Source organism: Pogoniulus pusillus, chromosome 30 (assembly GCF_015220805.1).
Source record: "Pogoniulus pusillus isolate bPogPus1 chromosome 30, bPogPus1.pri, whole genome shotgun sequence".
Lineage (NCBI taxonomy): Eukaryota > Metazoa > Chordata > Aves > Piciformes > Lybiidae > Pogoniulus > Pogoniulus pusillus.
Window position 1 is genome coordinate 687,513 of NC_087293.1, and position 18,741 is coordinate 706,253.

Sequence of the window (18,741 nt, forward strand, 5' to 3'; positions counted from 1 at the left end):
CCTTTCTGGCTGCCAGAGCACATCTGCAAGGCTGTGCTCCTTGGTGGCCCGGGTGCATCCATGCTTTTCTCTCTTCTCACACCCTCAAGCTGCCATCCAGCTCTGGGATCAGTTGCACACAATGGTGTGGTGGGGAGGTGAGGAAGGAGCAGTTTGTGGTCTAGCCCAGCTGGCTGCAGACCTGGGAGGAATAGGCCAGGGTGTGCACAGAGCTGCAGCTGCTGTTGCCCAGGTGCAGGTGGGATCTGCTGCATGGCTTCATGGAATCTCAGACTGCTTTGCCTTGGAAGAGACCTGTAAAGCTCTTACAGTCCACCCCCCCTGCACTCAGCAGGGACATCTGCAACTAGAGCCCCAAACAACCTGACCTGAAGTGGTGCCTGCCATGGGGCAGCTGCCACCTCTGTGGGCAGTCTGGGCCAGGCTCTCACTTCAGTGTCAAACATTTCTCCCTTCACTCCACTCTGAATCTCCCTCTTTTAGTTCCAAACCATCATCCCTTGTCCTGCCACATCAGGCCCTGCTCACACCTCTGTCCCCAGTTTTCTGATCCATGCCTTTGAGCACAGAAAAGGGTCCAGAGAGGCCATGAAAATGATTCAGGGAGTTGCAGGAGCTCTGCTCTGGGACAGGCTGAGGGAGCTGGTGGTGTTCAGCCTGGAGAAGAGAAGGCTCCAGGCAGACCTTAGAGCATTCTGTCAGTACCCGAAGGGACTACAGGAAGGCTGCAGAGGGACTGTGCCCACAGGCTGCAGGGACAGCAACAGGGCAGTGGTTTGGAATGAGAGCAGAGCAGATGGAGATTGGCTGTGAGGAAGAAGCTCTGCAGCAGGAGGCTGCTGGAGCACTGCAGCAGGTTGCAGGGAGGTGGCTGAGGCCCAGCCCTGGAGATGCTGCAGATGAGGCTGGGCAGGGCTGTGGGCAGCCTGCTCTGGTGGAGGATGTCCCTGCTGAGTGCAGGCTTGGGCTGGGTGAGCTCTGGAGGTCTCTTCCAGTCCAGGCTGTCCCTGGAGCCTTCTCTTCTCCAGGCTGAACAGTTGCAAACCAAAGCCTTGAGTGAGTCTCATTCTTCCACTCTTCCAAGGGGTTAATGCCTGGGGAGAGAAATTGTTGTCAAGCTGAAGGGTGCCAGGGCAGGCTCAGTGAGCAAAAGGATGCCATGGCAATTATCTCAGATGCCTATCAGGCACCTCCTGCTCTTTGCCTGCTGGTGCAGGGGTTGGCAAAAATCGAACTTGGTTTGTCTGCCTCTGAGCAAACTCCTCCACAATAGCTCAGAGAAATAACAGCTCAAACTGGTCAGAAAGGGAAGGAGCTCCTGGGTTGCTGTTTCAGTTGCTGTGTTTTCAGGGAGGAAAGAAACCTCTTCACAATTCCTTTCACACAAAGATGCAGTCTTCACAGAACCAGACAACTGTCAGGGCTGGAAGGGGCCCCAAGGAGCATCCAGCTCCAACCATGCCCAGGGACACCTCACATTGGATCAGGTTGCCCACAGCCACATCCAGCCTGGCCTTAAACACCTCCAGGGATGAGGCTTCCACCACCTCCATGGGCAGCCCCTGCCAGGCTCTCACCACTCTCATGCTCAACAACTTCTTTCTAACCTCCAATCTCAATCTCACCTCCTCTCTCTTGGGTCCATTCCCCCCAGACCCAGCTCTACCTGACACCCTAAAAAGTCCATCCCCAGCTTTCTTGTAGCCCACTTCAGACACTGGAAGGCCACAAGGAGGTCTCCCTGGAGCCTTCTCCTCACCAGACTGCACAGCCCCAACTCCCCTAGCCTGTGCCCACGGCAGAGCTGCTGCAGCCTTCTGCTCACCCTTGTGGCCCCTTAGCCTGTGGAGTTCCTTCTCCCTTGATCTTTGCCCAGCTTAAATCCATGAGCAAGGGGAGGAGGCCTTCTCGTTTTCAAAAGGCAGAGCTTTGGCTTTAGCTATTCCTGCCCTCCAGAGGGAGTTATCCTGGGAAGAGCTCTGATGCAATCAGGTGGCAGGAGCTGGGAAGGTAATTCCCACCTGGGAGAGGCTCAGAGGTTTCCCTGTGGCTAGCAAGAAGAAGAAGAGAGCTCCGAATGCTCCACTAAATGCACTCCCAAACTGCAGAGGTTTTGTTTCTCAAACATTTTTGCTTAAAAATAGAAGCAGGGAATGAAAAATGTAATTTAAAATTAGTGTCAGTCCTTCAGAAGCAATTTCCTCCAGAGAAAGGCTGCTTCCTGCCTGAGAGGAGGAGAAAAGGGCTTATTCTGGGAAGTTCCTCCTGCTGCTCCAATTAACAAAGACAGACAGACAGACAGACAGACAGACACTCTGCTCCTGACTGCGGGGCAAGCCCTGCCAGAGCCACCCAGACTGCTGTGGTCACCTTCCTGGGGCACTGGACATGGACCTGCTCTGGCCTCCAGCAGCTCTGCTGTCACTGTTTAGAGATCCCAAAGGTGACTGTCCCAGGGGGGATGGATCCTGACCCAGCGCAGCACAGGAGGTGCAGTCAGACTCACAGCTGCACAGCTGGCACTGGGCTGGCAGGGACCCTCCAGGGGCATCCTGTCCACCCCTGCAGGCAGCAGGGACAGCTGCAGCCAGGGCAGGCTGCACAGGGACACAGCAAGGCTGAGCTTGGATGGCTGCAGGGATGGGGCCTCAAGCACAGCCCTGGGCAGCCTGGGCCAGGCTCTCCACACCCTCCCTGGACACAACTGCCTCCTGGTGCCCAACCTACCTCTGCCCTGCTCCACTGCCAAACCATTGCCCTGGGCCTGTGCCCACAGCCCCTTCTGAGCAGTCCCTCCCCAGCCTGCCTGCAGCTCCCCTGCAGCTCCTGCAGTGCAGCTCTGAGCTCTGCCTGCAGCCTTCTCCTGTGCAGGCTGCACAGCCCCAACTCTGCCAGCCTGTGCCCACAGCAGAGCTGCTTCAGCCTCTGAGCATCTCTGTGGCCTCCTCTGGAGCCTCTCCAGCAGGTTCAGGTCTCTCCTGTGTTGGGCTCCCACAGCTGCCCCCAGCCCTGCAGCTGAGCTCTCCCCAGAGCAGAGCAGAGGGGCAGGAGCTCCTCTCTGCAGCTCTGCCCACACTGCTCTGGGTGCAGCCCAGGTTGCCCTTGGCCTGCTGTGCTGCCAGTGCCCACTGCTGGCTCCTGCCCAGCTTCTCCCCCACCAGCACCCCCAAGTCCTTCTCCTCAGGGCTGCTTTCCACCTCCTCAGCCCCAGCCTGTGTTCTTAGACATCTGTTCTTTTTCATGGCATGCTCAGGAGGAATACAGCTGACAGCTCCTGCTACAAACCATCCCCTATGCACCTGATATTTCCTCACCACACCACACTGAGGACCTTTATCTACCCAGTGGCTTTACCTTTCGACCCCAGAAGCACAGGTGGAGAAATCACAGAATCAGGGAACATTCCACAGCTTCCCAGGCTGCCCAGGGGGGATGTGGCTGCCCCTTCCTGGAGGTGTTCAGGGCCAGGCTGGATGAGGGCCTGAGCAGCCTCTGCTGGTGGGAGGTGTCCCTGCCCATGGCACGGGGGTTGGAGCTGGATGAGCTTTGAGGTCTCTTCCAACCCAGCCCTTTCCATGAGTCTCTGATGGAATCATGGAATCAGGCTGGGCCAGAGCTGTGAGATCAGAGCCCAACCATCAACCCTCTGCTAAGCATGGCCCTCAGAGGCACAGGAGCTCTACACCCTGCCAGGGATGGAGACTGCATCTCTGCCCTGGGCTGTCTGCTCCAGGCCTGGACAACCGTTTCAGGGAAGAAATTGTTCCTCATGGTCCTTACAACACCAGATGATATCTGCAGTCTGACCTTGGGTTCCTCCGTCCCCAGCTTGGCTTCTGGACATTTCCATCTGAAGCAGGTCCCTGTGAGTTGGCATCTGGGCACCCCTGGTGCTCTGCTTCCCCTGCAAGGAGCAGCTCAGGGCTGGGCAGCTCCCCTTGGCTGCAGCTCTGGGAGGCTCTCAGTGCTCCACTGCCCACATGGATCTGTCTAGAGGGCAGGACGTGAAGAGGGGCTGGGCACTGGCCCTGGGCATGCCCACATCAGACCCAGTGTGAACAGCAGCAGGCAGCCCCTCCTGGGAGCTGGTTTGTGCCAGAATTCAAAGCAGCTTCTCTTGCTCCACGAAGGCATGATCAAAGCCTCCTCCCCTGGGCTGATCCCAGCCATTTCTCATCAAAAAGCAGGGGGGGGGGAATTCATCTGCCTGTGGTTCTCTTCTAAACAAATCCCCTGTCCCAGAAGGCTTGGGGCTGCTCTCACTCCCAGCTGCTCCAGTGCTGCTGGTGAGGTTCTTGTCTCTTCAGCACCCTCAGAGCAAATCCCAGCACTGCAGGAGTGGGAGCTGCTCCCTCTGCTTCTCCTCCTCCCCTCAGGACCCAGCTGACATTTCTGCTCCCTCTCTGGCTGCATAGAATCACAGAACGGGCTGGGTTGGGACCTCCAGAGCTCAGCCAGCCCAGGGACAGCACTCAGCAGGGACATCCTCCACTGGAGCAGGCTGCCCACAGCCCTGTCCAGCCTCACCTGCAGTATCTCCAGGGATGGGCCTCAGCCATCTCCCAGGGCAGCCTGTGGCAGTGCTCCAGCAGCCTCCTGCTGCAGAGCTCTGCACAGATCACTGACAAGAGCCTTCTGGCAGAGCTTTGGCTCCAGAGCCAGCCCAGCAGTGGTGACCAGGGAGGAGATTTAGACCTTCCCTTTCTCTGGCCTCAGCTGCCTTTGCTCACCCTGGTAGCTTACCCTTGCAGAACACCTCACATATGTCAGTGGCTGCAGCCAGAGCCTGTTCCCTGTGGTCTGTGTGGACACTTCCTGGAAAAGAAGAGGTTCTCACCCAGGTTTCTCTTCTGGAAGCACCTGCACTATTTTCTGTCCACTCAGCCACCCAGCACCTGCCTGTGATGAAGACCTACATACCTGGCTGTGACTGGCAGCTTCTTCCATTCATGTGGGCATCAGGTACAGTGGAGACACAGCTCCAACTTCAAACCAAGCAAGCTGTGCCTGATGGCACCTGAACCCCCTCAGGGGACACTTCTAACCTCCCCTGGGGCAGCAGCAGGTTTAAAACACACCTGTGGAGCTGCAGGGGACCTGAGTGCCCTGGACACAGCTTCAGGCAGCTGCTCATAGAGGCACAGAATCAGTCAGCGCTGGAAGGGACCTCAAGGATCATCCAGTTCCAACCTCCCTGTCATGAGCAGGGACACCCTACCCTAGATCAGGCTGGCCAGAGACTCATCCACCCTGACCTTAAACACCTCCAGGGATGAGGCTTCCACCTCCTCCCTGGGCAACCTGTGCCAGGCTGTCACCACCCTCTTGCTGAAGAACTTCTTCCTAACATCCAGTCTGACTCTACCCACCTCCAGCTTTGCCCCATTCCCCCCAGTCCTATCACTACCTGACAGCCTAAAAAGTCCCTCCCCAGCTTTCTTGTGGCCCCTTCAAGATACTGAAAGGTCACAATAAGGTCACCTCATAGTCTCCTCTCCAGACTGAACAGTCCCTGCTCAGGGCTGTGAACCTCCTTCTTGGCTGTGAACCTTGGCTGTGAAGCAAACAGGACATGTGAGAGCCTCCTGCCTTGGAGGCTCTTCTCTAGCTGCTGGGACCCAAGCTCTGACTCCTGTGACTGTTGTAATCTTTGACCCCAGTCCAAAGCAAGCAAACAGGAGCTGGCTTGTGCTGACTGCTGCCCTCCTGAGTCAGCATCTTGGCACTCCCCACCCCAGCAAACAGACAGCCAGAGACCTGCAGACAAAGTCAAAGCTTCATTGTCCCCTCCCAGGCTGTCTCCTTGTGTACCTGCAAGACCACACCATGGGGCCTGATCCTTCTGTTCACTCAGCCTGTTTAGCATTGGGTCAGGCAAGGTGGGTGGGGGAGAACTGCAGGGCAGGCGCTGACATTGCAGCTCACCAGGATCCTTGGTGGCACATGAAGGACACTCCCAGAGCTGTCTGCACCTCTACCATCCTGCTGGACCATTCCCAGCTCCTGCTTGTCCTCTGTGCCTCCGTGCTGATGTCCTACCCTCACACACATGGCTTGGAGGATCCCTGCAGTGCATCTGGGAAGCTTGTGTGAGTTGCACTTGTGGCTCTCCAGCAGGGGCCTGCAGCAGGGGCCCAGAGTCAGGACCACTGCTTGAGCTCGGTGTCCAGGAGACCCTGTCCTGCTGCATCCAGGACTGCTGGAAGGACTCCACAGGCATCCAGTGTAAGGCAGGTCCATGTGGGGTGCCCTGGGCACTGCCTCCTGCCTTGTTCCACTGCCTGTAGCCAAGCCAAACCTTCTCTAAAGCCATCAGACAAAACAATTGGGGGTGGAAGTCACCCTGAGACTTACTCCTGTGCAGAGCAGGTGGCTATGCCCCACCTTGGGGGGCAGGAAGGCAAAGGGAACAGCTGCAGGGAGGAGCAGACAGCACAGGGGAGCCTCAGCTGCCCACCAAGGCATTGCAGCCCAGAGAGGGCCTCTTCAGGAGCAAGCTGAGGGATCCCCAGGGCCAAGCCTCTTCTTCCCTGGCCAATGTCCCAGCAGGACTCTGTCCCTGCTGCCTTCCAGCCCCATCCCTCTGCTCCTGCATCCCCTTCCAGAATCCAGCTCCTGAATCTGGCTCCCATCTGCTGCTGAGCCCAGTCTGGGACTTGCCCAGTGCCTGCCCCCAGCAGCAGTGGTGCCAGTGGTGCCACCAGGGGTTGGGTTCCACACTGCTTTGTGTCTCTGTGTCTCTGTCCCATGCCATTGTTCTTCTCTCCAGCCCAGCTGGCTTAGTTTCTTTCCCACCCCATCAGTCCCTCTCCCTTCTTCCCTTCCTCTTCCCTTTGGGCAGCAGAGAGGCTCCTGGGGAGCCTCTGGCACCTGCCTGGTGCCCAGCCCAGCCCTGACCCTTAGCAAATAGCTACCCAGCAAAGGGTTTCCTTTCCCCATGCCCCTGAAGGAAAGTGTTGCTGTGTGGCAGGGGAGGTGTCAGGGCTGGGCACAGCCACAGGAGCAGCTCTTGCCTGCCCCATAGCAGAGCAGCCCTCAGCTGCCCCCACACAGACACCTGCCCGGGGCCCTGCTCGCTGTGGTGTGGCTGTGCCCTTCTGCCACCCTCGCTCTGATCCTCAGGTCTGCTTTTAGGTAAGTGAGAGCAGCAGAATGGCCTCAGCGCTCCCCCAGAGCCGCCAGCAGGGTCCCCATTGGCTGACAGCTTTGTGTTGCTCCCCTGTGTTTGGGAGCCTGTTGTCACTTCCCACCCCATTTAGCATGGCTTAGGTAATGCTCTCTACTAATGCTTAAAAACAGAAGCTGATGTCAGAGCCCCTGCAAAAGCCTTTTATGGGTTAGATCTGTCAGCTCCATGCTGAGGGAGCCTTCAGTGCCATGCAGCTCAGCTCTTCTATCAACCTGCTCCAGTCACACCATGCACAGTGGTCCTCAGCATCATGATGGAACCTGCAACCTCTCCTGACCTTCTCTGGAGAGCTTCCAACCCTTCCTGGCCATTGTGATCCTGGGCAAGCTGCTGTGGCTGCCCTGCTTTAGCAGGAGGGTTGGGTTGGGCTGGATGAGGCTGCTGGAACACTGCAACAAGTTGCTCAGGTAGGTGGTTGAGATCCCATCCTTGGAGATATTCAAGGTCAGACATTACAAGGCTCTGAGCAACCTGCTCTAGCTCCTGCTGACTGCATAGGGGTTGGACTGGATGACCTTTGGAGATCTCTTCCAAACCATTCCATGATTCTATCATTCCAGAGATCTTTTTTTCCTCTGAAGGTGCTGGAGGCCTGGAGCAGGCTGCCCAGAGAGGTTGTGAGGTCTCCTCTGGAGAGATTCCAAACCCATCTGGGCTCCATCCTAGGCCAACTGTTCCGGGTTCCCCTGCTTCAGCAGTGGGGTTGGACTGGATGAGCTCCAGAGGTCCTTTCCCATCCCCACCATGTTGGGATTCTGGGATGTTGTGATCCTGGCCCCAGTGGTGCCGCAACGCCAAGCGGTGCTGGCGCATCCCTGCCTGCCCCCTCTGGCAGCCCTGCCTGGGCCCCTGCAATTGCCCCTGGCAGGCTGAGCTCTGGCAGCTCTGCAGGAGCACCTCCTGTGCCAGGGTGCAGGAGGCTCTTGCAGTGGGGATTTGGGTTTGGTTTTCCTTTTTTATCATCGAGCTCAGCCACAAACAAGCCTTTAATTCCTCCACCACGTTCTGCTGAGCTCATGGCCTGCAGCTCCCCTGGGAGGCCAATTAACCTGACCCCCTGCCCCCATGCTCCCCCCTCAGGACTGTCAGCTTTCACTTGTGGCATCTCGGTGCTGCTCCCGGGCCGAAGAAGCTGCTCCTGCTCAGCCGCCGCCGCTCGGTCCCAGCGCACAGCCCCTGGGGCTGCTCTGCCTGCCTGAGCTGCAGCTGCTCGGGGAGGGACTCCCTGCAGACTCCCTCGCACCACTCAGGAACTGCACTTTGCCACTTCTCAAAAACCTTTCCTTCTGCTCTTGGGATTTTGTCTTTCTTTCCTCCCAGGAAAGCTGCCTGGGGAAGAGTGGAGCTGCTCCTGTGTCAGTGCCTGGTGGTAGGGGTGGATGGAACAGAAACCAAACTGGCTGGAGAGGGGGGGCCCAGCCAGCCTCGGGAGGTCCAGAAAGGCCAAGTGCAGTGTTCCCCTCCCTGGGTAACCTGTAGCAGAGTTCCAGCACTGTCATGGTGCAGAACTTGTTCCTAACATAAAGTTCCTAACCTCATGGAGCCCAATCAGGACAGGGGCAAGGTCCTGCAGCTGGGGCAGGGCAATCCTCAGCACAGCTCCAGGCTGGCTGAGCAGTGGCTGAGAGCAGCCTGCAGGAGAAGGCTGGGTGGAAGAGACCTTTAGAAGCCATCCAGCCCAACCCCCCTGCAGGCAGCAGGGACATCTGCAGCTGCAGCAGGTTGCTCAGTGCCATGGTCAATCTGACCATGCTTCCAGGTATGGGACTTCTATCACCTCCTGGGCAGCCTGGGCCAGGCTCTCACCACCTTCAGTGCCAAACATTTCTCCCTTATCTCCAGCCTGAATCACAGGAAACATCCAGTTGGAAGAGCTCTCCCAGCTCATCCAGTAAACCTTCAACCCAGTTTAGAGTCAATCCTAAACCCTGCCCCTCAGCACCAGGGCCACAGCTGCTGCATCCCCTCCAGGGCTGGGCACTGCAGCACTGCCCTGGGCAGCCTGGGCCAAGCTTTGAGAGCCCTTCCAGGCCACAGAGAGCTCCTGAGCTGCAGCCTGAGCCTGCCCTGGGGCACCTTGCAACCATTGCCTCTGCTGCTGTGCCTTGGCACCAAGGAGCAGAGGCTACCCCCTGCTCCCTGCCCCCTCCCTGCAGGCAGCTGCAGAGAGCAAGGAGCTCTGCCCTCAGCCTCCTCTGCTGCAGGCTGCACACCCCCAGCTCCCTCAGCCCCTCCTCAGCCCCAGCTGCTCCAGGCCCTTCTCCAGCCTCGGCCCTGCTCCAGCCCCTCCATATCCTCCTCCCTCTTTGAATCCAAACCAGGCCCTGCAGGCCCTGCTCAAAACTCTGTCCCCACCTTTCCTCTCTTTCCCTTTCAGTACTGAAATGCCACCAAGTCCCCTGGAGCCTTTTCTTCTCCAAGCTGAACAACCCCAACCCACAAAACAGTGCCTGTGGGAGGAGAGCAGAGCAGCCACTGCAGCCTGAGTGCTCTCCAGCCTGAGGGAGGTGAGGCCATGTGGCAAAGCTGAGACCATGCAGCATCACCTGGAGCACTTTTGCAAGGAGCCTGCAGCAATCCTGCCTGGAGAGGCAGCTTTGGCCATAGCAGCTGGTTGAGCACTGTCCTGCTACAGGGCTGCTCTTAGAGCCAGGTTTCCACCTTGTGTGGGGGAAATGAGCCTTTCCCAGGAAGAGCCAGGCCAAAGCTGCAGTGCTAGGGAAAGGGGAGACTAAGTTCAAGGAAGAAACCATGCCCAAGTGGGCTTCAGCACTCAGCCTTGCCCAGGGAAGAACAGCTCAGGGGTCAAACCCTTCACCTGGTACTTAACTGCATGAAAACTCAGCAGTTTGCCTCCAGATGCCACTGCTGCTGCCAGCTGCAAGGCTACCTGGGGCATTCTGTCTGCACAGAGCCTCCACTGCTCCCATGAAGGGTGACAAGATTAAGACTGAGCCCTTCCTGGACACACTGAGGGATGGAAGAGGAGCACTAAGGCCAGGCCCTGCACTGGGATCATGACAACCCTGTGGACACTCCAGACTAGCCAGAGTGTGCCCAGAGGGACAAGAAGGGCACCAACAGCCTGGCCTGGATCAGCAGTGGTGTGGGCAGCAGGAGCAGGGCAGGGATTGTGCCTCTGCACTCAGCTCTGGTGAGGCCACACCTCAAATGCTGAATTCAGTTTTTTGCCTCTGACTCCAATGAGGACATTGAGTGGCTGGAGGAGGTCCAAGGGCACCAAAGCTGGGGAAAGGGAGCCTTCAGCCCCCCAGCAATGGGAGATGGATCAGCTGACGCTGGCACCCAGCTCTCAAGTGGGCTAAGACAAGACCAAACAGACCTGGAGGAGTGAAGAGGAGGAGGAGAGCCTTAAAATAAAGTTGTTGGGGAAAGTATAAAAAGAAACCAGCCCCAGCAGGCAGCTCTCAGAGTGGCTGCTTTGGAGATGGAGGAGCCCTGAGGCTACCCAGCTTACCAAAGAGATCCCTTGGGGGGAGCTGGAGAGGGGTCCCCAGGTGGGCAAGCAGGCCAATGCACGCTGGGTGGTGTTAGCAACAGGGTGGGCAGCAGGGACAGGAGGTGCCCATCGCCTTGTGCCCAGCACTGCTGAGGCCACCCCTGGAGTGCTGTGCTCAGCTCTGGGCCCCTGACTGCAGGAAGGACACTGAGGGGCTGCAGCCTGTGCAGAGCAGGGCAGCCAGGCTGGAGAAGGGCCTGGAGCAGCTGGGGCTGAGGAGGGGCTGAGGGAGCTGGGGGTGTGCAGCCTGCAGCAGAGGAGGCTGAGGGCAGAGCTCCTTGCTCTCTGCAGCTGCCTGCAGGGAGGGGGCAGGGAGCAGGGGGCAGCCTCTGCTCCTTGGTGCCAAGGCACAGCAGCAGAGGCAATGGTTGCAAGGTGCCCCAGGGCAGGCTCAGGCTGCAGCTCAGGAGCTCTCTGTGGCCTGGAAGGGCTCTCAAAGCTTGGCCCAGGCTGCCCAGGGCAGTGCTGCAGTGCCCATCCCTGGAGGGGTTGCAGCAGCTGTGGCCCTGGTGCTGAGGGGCAGGGTTGAGTGGTGCCCAGGGGGCAGAGCTGGGCTGGTTGAGCTGGCAGGGCCCTGATGTGTTCTGTTGCACTGAAATGAGCAAGCCCCAGAGCAGAGCTGGGCTGGGCTGAGCGGGGCTGGAGAAGGCTGCCAGGTATCCCAGCACAGCTCTGTGCTGTGTCCTCCTCCTCCTGTTGCTAGAGCCATTAAAAGCTGCCTCTAAATAGCTGGGGCTGGTGCTGTGCTAATTGAGTTAAGTTGGCTGCAGCAGCTGCAGAGCTGCAGGCTGTGGTCTGTGATTAGATCAGGGCACTGCCCCTCTCCCGAGGAACAGCACATTAAGAGGTTTTTCTAGGTCAGGCTAGGACTGCTCAGTGCCTTGCCAAGCCGGTGGCCCCCACCCTGGCAGTCACCACAGCTGATGCAGGTCTCTGCCTGCCTGCCCCAGTGAGCCATGGAGCCTGAGAATAAACCAGGAGCATCCTCAAGCTGGAACCAGTCTCCTGAAAGCCCAGGGAAGAGCAGCTCAGGCTTCCAGGTGCTTCCAGAGGTCAGTGGGTATTGGGTCCCTGTGCTCCCAGCAGAGGTTCTTAGGTGTCCCCAGGAGGTGACCCCCTGCCTGCAGGGCTCATTGCGGTGCCACAGGGACCTGGTGGCCTTCCAGGCTGGAAGAGTCCTGGCCCTACCCTCTGCTTTTCTTGCTGCTTCTCCCCGAGTTCTGCCAGGATCTTGCTGTCCCTGGGTCTGCTTCCTGCTCACTGGCACACACCTTAGATGTGTGTCCCAGATGGTTGAGAGGGACCCACAGCAGGGAGGACCTGGCAGCTCCTGGGCCGCCCACAGGAGAGCTGTCAGAGCTGATGCCTGTGGTGTTAGGAGGGCTGGCTCTGGAGATGAGGCTGGGACCCACAGCGGCAGTGGTGAGCAGTGAGCTCAGCATCGTTGAGCCTCGCTTGGCAGCAGGACACGAGGCTGCCTGGGGCTCGAGCACAGCAGCACAGCCCAAGAGCAGGCTGTGTGGGGCTGAGGTGCCACAAACCTCAGGGGATGCTCCACGTGGTGGAAAGCAGAGAGTAGTGTGCAGGGATGCTCTCAGACCTTTGTGTGCTGCAGCTGCCGCCGACAGAGAGCTTGAGGCCAGTCTTGCACTGCTAACACCACAGAACTCAGCACAAAGGGACTCTGCTCCCCTCCACAGCACTGAGCCTCAGCCCTGTGCCTGCAGCACCCAAAGCAGGGACCGAGGGCACCAGGCACGAGGGAAAGCGAAGGAGGAAGAGGGCTGGGGACAAAGTAAGAGGGCTGCAGGCAGGCTCTTGGAGCCATCATTCCAGCAGGGTGTGCTCAGCTGTGCAGGTGCATTCAAGACGACCTCCCACGTGTGAGCAATTCATATGCCACACCTGCCTGTGTCTGCACTGCCCCAGAGTACTGCTGGTGGCTGAATCTGCCCAGCTGAAGGCAGGGAGGAGAGCTGCAGCACACCAGGGAATCAGTGCCACAGACAACAGCCAGTGGGCAGAGCCCTGCCAGCTCAGCCAGCCCAGCCCTGCCCCAGCATTGCAGGGGCACCTCTGACCCCTGCCCCTCAGCACCAGGGCCACAGCTGCTGCAACCCCTCCAGGGCTGGGCACTGCAGCACTGCCCTGGGCAGCCTGGGCCAAGCTTTGAGAGCCCTTCCAGGCCACAGAGAGCTCCTGAGCTGCAGCCTGAGCCTGCCCTGGGGCACCTTGCAACCATTGCCTCTGCTGCTGTGCCTTGGCACCAAGGAGCAGAGGCTACCCCCTGCTCCCTGCCCCCTCCCTGCAGGCAGCTGCAGAGAGCAAGGAGCTCTGCCCTCAGCCTCCTCTGCTGCAGGCTGCACACCCCCAGCTCCCTCAGCCCCTCCTCAGCCCCAGCTGCTCCAGGCCCTTCTCCAGCCTGGCTGCCCTGCTCTGCACAGGCTGCAGCCCCTCAGTGTCCTTCCTGCAGTCAGGGGCCCAGAGCTGAGCACAGCACTCCAGGGGTGGCCTCAGCAGTGCTGGGCACAAGGCGATGGGCACCTCCTGTCCCTGCTGCCCACCCTGTTGCTAACACCACCAGCCAGGCTGCCATTGGCCTGTTTGCCCACCTGGGCACTGCCACCCAACACCTCCAGGTCCCTCTCCAGGCTGCAACTTCCCAACCAGACATCCTCAAGGGTCCCTGTGCAGCCCTAGCCATCAAACTCAGGCTCCTATGTAGTAAGAGCCTCGATGCTTCCAAGGAGTGAAACCACCTCGGGTTGAGGCTGGTTCCCCCTGCCAGAAGAGAGCTTCCCTTGGCAGTCAGATGAGCACCTGTCAGGGCTGGGCTGGAGTCATTAGCGAGATCAGAGCCCTGCCGGAGCAGCAGGAGGCTGGATGAGGTGACCTAATTTGTGTCCCTCCCAGCTCCCCACAGCCTGTGATGTATTTTTAATGAAGCACACACAATAAACTGCTCACACAATATCAGAGGCTCACTTCAAAGCTCCAACAGGCAGGCAAATCAAGCTGAAAGTCTGGGGATTCATCATTACTGCTTCTCACTCATCTTCTCTCTGACAACCTCATGGCACAATGGTCCTGGGGATGGTTTGGACCTCACTGCTGCAAACTAGAAAGGACCTGCACAGTACAGACAGCCCTGGCACAGGCACACCTTGTTCCAGCCCCACAAAGGCCTTTGCCAGCAACAAAATTCAGGGGCTGGAGAAGGCTGAGGTCATACTTTAGACAAGCTCCTGGCCACCTTGGGATGCTTTGTGTTCTGCTGGCCCCTTCTCATCACCTGGATGGTGGATATGAGCCAGGATTTCATGTCAGGGAGCAGCAAGAGCAGGGCTCAGCCCTCAGGGCAGCAAGCCAGGAGCTGAGCAGGATGCTATGACTGGAACAAGCCCCAGCAGCCACAGCCTGTCCCACAGGATGCAGCTGAGGATGTAAGACCAAGAGATGGTGGCCAAGGCCAGAGAAAAGGACACACCATAAGGCAGTGTCACAGCAATGAGGCCACCAAGCCCATGCACAGGTCAGGAACAGTCCCAGTGATCACCAGGCAGGTCCACAGTGAGGTGACAAGTCCAAGTTGGAGCCCACAGCTTGGGTTCAGAGCAGCAGGGCTCCATAGCCTGGCAGGGGCAAGGCTGTGGCCCAGCTGTAGATGAGTGCTCAACCAACATGGCTGCAGCAGGGACTGAGGGCAGCAGGCTGGGCATAAAGAGAGTTCTTGTGCCCATGTGTTGGGTGGAAGCCCCACAGATGGCTGATCAGGGCCACTAGGACTTGCTGTTTAATTCGAGGGCCTGGGCAGGCTGCGTGAGCCACAAGGGAACTGTCCATTGGTCACAGTTTCCTCCTTCCAGAGCTCTTTCAGACCACTCTGGCAGAAGAAAACAGAGGATTTCCACCCCCCCCAACCACCTATTCCTTCTGGGATGGCCTCTGCTTCACCTGGGCCTTGCTGGTGGTTTAAAGGGCACAGCTCTGGGGGGAGTAAGTAGTGGAGACAAACTGGAAGCCAAATGCTCCTCTGACTACACCTGAATACTCCTGACCCCTCCAGGCCATGAAAGTTGGCCAGGAACAAACTAGTCAAGGACCAAAGCACCTCCTGGGCCAACCAGAGCAACAATGCCACAAGAACTTGCTCATGTGGGCTCTGGAGGACCTTGGTATTGAACTCTTCCAGTGAGCTGCTGTCGTTGGAGGCACTGCTCAAAGTGACAGATGGCCTCAAAACAGCCACTGGAAGGCTAAATCTCCTGTGGTGCTCCCCACCCCCACCCCAGTCCACAGAAATGGGCTGTGTCTGTTAGCTCGTGGAGTGGGGTGGGTTGGAAGGGACCTTTGAGATCATCCAGTTCCAACCCCTGTTGCCATGGGCAGGGACACCTCCCACCAGCATAGGGCGGCCACGGTCTCATCCAGCCTGGCCTGGAACACACCCAGGAAGGTTGTGGAGCACTTCTGTGCAACCTGTGCCAGTGCCTCCCCACCCTCCCTCTCAAGAATTTCCTCCTCATCTCCACTCAGTGGCTTCCCAGACCTCCTCATCTGGGAGACCTCACCCTGCTGTCCTCCAACACCCTTGGTCCCCATGCCCACAGTCAAGGTCAGCCTGGCAGGGGCAGTGAAGGGCAGAAAAAAAAGCCTTTAGTAAACACGGAGTGGAACAGGCTGGCTGGGAAGCCTCATTCCAATTCCAGCTCTGACTGCCCCCATGTCAACAGGAGCACTCAGCTCCCACGTCTGAAGGCAGCTGGGAAGGCACATCGCTGCCTGCCACGGTGGGCAAGGAGCCTGCTGCCCCCCAGCCCTGCTCCTGCTGCAGCTCCCTGCCTGATTGCCATGCAGGAAGGGGCAGAGCCTTGCAGGTGACCTGGAGCTCACTTTGCTGGGTGGAGCATAGCTAATGAAGGAGCAGCAGGGGTTGGTTCCCCTCTCGGTGTCAGGATGTGGTTGGTGCTTGTGGAGAAGCAAGGAGATGTCCTCAGGGTCTACAGGGCCTTGTGGCTGCTGCATAAAGCACTTGGACTGGGGACCACATCAGGCACCTTCCTGAGATGTCCCAGCCCAACCACAGGCCCTGCCTGACATTTCTGCAAGCATCTTATGAGTATTCCATGGAGCAGCTGCTGCTGCTGCATCCTGAGTGGAAACACTGAGGAGGAAAGAGCAGCTCTGCCCTCCTGCAGCCAGCCTGAGCCAACCTGCAGCTTCCTGGGGCCACTCAGCTTGCAGGTCCCTGGGGCCACTCAGCCTGCTGGTCCCTGGGGCCATTCAGCCTGCAGCTCCCTGGGGCAGCTCAGCCTGCAGCTCCCTGGGGCAGCTCAGCCTGAGGCAGCTCAGTCTGCAGCTCCCTGGGGCACCTTAGCCTGCAGCTCCCTGGGGCACCTTAGCCTGCAGCTCCTTGGGGCCGCTCAGCCTGCAGCTCCCTGAGGCAGCTCAGCCTGGGGCCGCTCAGCTGGCAGGTCCCTGGGGCAGTTCAGCCTGGGGCAGCTCAGCCTGCAGCTCCGCAGGGCTGCTCCCCAGCTAATGCAGGGCTGTGCTCCACTGAGGACACAGAGCAGCCAAGCACTCTGCCCTTCTGCTGCTCAGGAAGCCTGGGTGCCCATGGAGACCCAACACAGTCCCCTACATCAGCCCCTCCACACCCAGGTGGGCACTGGGAAGGAGGTTAAACAGCTCAGCAGAGGTCTCATCCTGTGCCTGTGACCCTGCTGGGAACTGCTGCTCCCCACAGCTGTCTCCATTGCTTTACCACAAGGCTCAGAGGCTGATTGGAGCTGCTCAAGCAGGGTGTCTGGGGGCCTAGGGGAGGCAGTTCTGTGTGTTTGGGGACTGTCTGTGGGAGCTGCTGTGGCACTCCTCTCAGGCATGGACACATCCTCCTCACGGCAGCACGGAGGGTCCCCAGCATGCTGGAGGGATGGGAAGGAGCAGGCAGCAGACCTGATGGGAGATGCTGCTGTACTCCTGGCAGCCTGCACCAGGGAGAGCCAGAACCATGCCAGCTGCCCATGCCAGGAAGCTGCTGGCTCACCTCTAGAGGTGCTGGCTCACACTGCCCTAGGAGGCTGGAACAGAAAACAGAGCAGGATCTTAGAGCTCCAGCAGCAGCAGCCACACATGCAGGGGGTTGCAGCAGTGCTGCTTTAAACCCCACTGAGCAGGAGCAGCCAGGGGGTGCAGCTTCACTGTTAGGAGATGTCGGTGACCCACGCCCATGGGAAGTCCAGCAGCCCTCTCACTCCGCACTGGGCAGCTGCTCCCTTTCTGCTCTGAATCCAAGGGATCAAACCAGGCACACAAGAGTGGGGGCCAGCCACAGCCACAGCCACAAAGGATCTGAGCTGCGAGCAGACCAAGAGACCTGACCCACAAACACAGCCCTGCAGGTGGCCTCTGCTAGGAGCAAAGCCCTGCAGATGGAGCTGCCCACCTCCCGAACGCCCAGCCCGTGACTCATCCCAGGCTCTGCCGGTGCCATGCAGCGTGTGGCAGCCTCTCAAAAGGTATGATTTCATCCCAAAAGATGTTACTGTTTTTATGCTTGATGACAACTGGGCCTTTTTGGTACCTGCTGGCCTAGAAGAAGGCTCTCAGAGCTGTGCTGAAGGTGGGTCACTTGCAGCTCTGAAGTGCCTTGGTGTTCTGTGAGTGGGCAGCTCCTGCCTCTATTTCCGTCATGCCAAGTCTCCATGCTCCTATTTATAGCTGCCCTGGGAAGCAAGTCCATTAAGTCTCACCTGCCTCAGCATTTCCCCACGTGGTGACCTAGTTCTGGCACAAATCAGGGGGTCTCTAATTAGTGTTCCTGTCCTGAGCCTGATTTGGCTGTTTGGGCTCAGCTTTACAGGGCAGGGCTCTACATAATCACACAGGCTCCTTGCCCTCACCGTGCCTGTCCCCAGAGTTTGTGCTGTCTCTGGAGCACATCAGCAGCCCTGACACTGTGGGCCAGTCAGCCTTGAGAAACCTTTGCCTCTCTTGCCTGCTGTCTGTTCTCCAGCTCACCTCCATCTTCCGGTGGTTGTGGGGTTCTTTTCCCCTCTCCTGAGTCTGAGGAGGCTCTGCTCTGTCACTGCCTGCTGCCAGCAACTAATCCAGGAACACCTCCTGCACTTGGAAACCCTCCCAGCCTTCATTGCTTCTGCTCAGCACAGAAGCACAGCATGGTTTGGGTTGGATGACCTCTAAAGGTTATCTTGTCCAACCCCCATCATGTTTGTGTAGACCAAAATTCAGCAACTCAGACGACCTCTGTGCCAGAGCGGAGATGCTCGTGGGGCCTGGGAGCAGACATCTCAGCCCTGTGGAGTCACCAGCAGCTGGGCATCTGCCTCATGATCTCCTAAGAGCTACTGGGGAAGGATGAGGCAGAGGTGGCATCTGCCTGTAGTTCAGAGCCAGGGTTCCAGGCAGGTTCTTGTCCTGACAGACATCTGAGGCACTGCTGCCAGAAGCAGGTTGCATTTCCCAGCTCTGAGATCTGGTACTTCTCTGATGGTTCCTCAGCCCAGAGGAGGTGTGGGGAGACTGCAGCCTCAGGTGAGAAAAGCTTGGAAACGAGCATGCAGCTGAGCAGCACCCAGGTGAGCACCACCAAGAAGCCCCAGGTGCTGGAGCTGGCTTCAGCTTGAGCACCTGCGTGGTTCAGCAGCTACAGAGTCACTGTGCTGCTACTGCTGCCAGGAGTCCTCTGCCTGAGAGCAAGGCCAGGACAGGCAAGGCAGCTCCCATGTCCTCTTGTATCCAGTGAGAGGCAGGAAGGGGAGGAAAGCAGCTGCCACAAACACACTTGGGACTGCTGCAGACTCCTAAAGTCCAAAACCAAGAACAACCAGGAGCTCTGCCTGAGCCTGTGTCCCTCAGGGTGTTGCAGCTCTCCTAGATCTCAGTGTGCTGTGGGCAGAGAATAAAGCTGCCAAGGCCCAGTGCCTGGCCATGGGCAGCTCTGGCTGGGTTTGTCCTGCTCCCAACATCTCCTGCTGGTGTGATGATGTCTTTCCAGCAAGGCTGATTCAAT